The sequence below is a fragment of the Priapulus caudatus genome, unplaced genomic scaffold (assembly GCF_000485595.1).
Source record: "Priapulus caudatus unplaced genomic scaffold, Priapulus_caudatus-5.0.1 Scaffold9343, whole genome shotgun sequence".
Lineage (NCBI taxonomy): Eukaryota > Metazoa > Priapulida > Priapulimorpha > Priapulimorphida > Priapulidae > Priapulus > Priapulus caudatus.
The window spans coordinates 118-1096 of record NW_014586404.1 but is presented as its reverse complement, the minus strand read 5'-3'; positions in this window follow the sequence as shown (position 1 = coordinate 1096).

The following is a 979-nucleotide window of genomic DNA, read 5'->3' as shown; positions in this document are numbered from 1 at the left end:
CACACACACACACACACACACACACACACACACACACACACACACACACACACACACACACGACACACACACACACACACACACACACACACACACACAACCAAACACACACACACACACACACACACACGAGCCTGTCGCATGATTACCAGCGGATATATGCAATGGCAGCTTTAAGTGTCGTCGTTGATGTTTTAAGTTAAAATACAGTCACACTATTTTCTAAATGCGCGCAGAAATTACTACGAATATATATATATTAATAACGAAAAGGACAGGAGAATTAAAATCAGCGACGACACTACTCGATCTGGTGCTATCAACATCGCGTCTCATCTTTTATTGCGTGGTAAGTCGAATTCCAGATGGCACACAGCCTAGTCACGTATAGCGACGCTTACTCGTACAAATGCAAACCCTCTCTCCCGTATGCTATACGACACACGTATACAGCAGACGCCCGCCTCCTAGCGTATAAAGACATCATCAACGTGGATTATAGGCAGTTGCTACAATAACGATTTATGACCAAGAAGACATGGCGACTAACTGACTAACGCACCCTAACGAGTCCCCTGACAGCTCACTCTGATGGAGTTTGTCCATTATGTCTCCGCCGACCAAGAGAACAAACAAAGAAGCGACGACAAGCCTTCATTAATATGTTTAATGGGCACTTGCGGACCATTCGTTTCAAAAATATTTTGTTATTTGGAGAGGTGTAAAATACATCAGGGTGGCAAAACACGTGATAAAGGCCTTCTGATTCCAGCTAATGACAACGCGACGTTTAGTATGCTCATCAAGCGTAGAATTATTGAAAAATATCTATGTTAGTATAACATTAAATTAACATACCGGAAAACGATAGTATTATTTGTTGTTACTAGTGCTATTATTGTGGTAATTAATATTATTATTATTGTTATCATATCGGTAAATAGACAGACAATTAGACAGACAGATGGACGAATATACC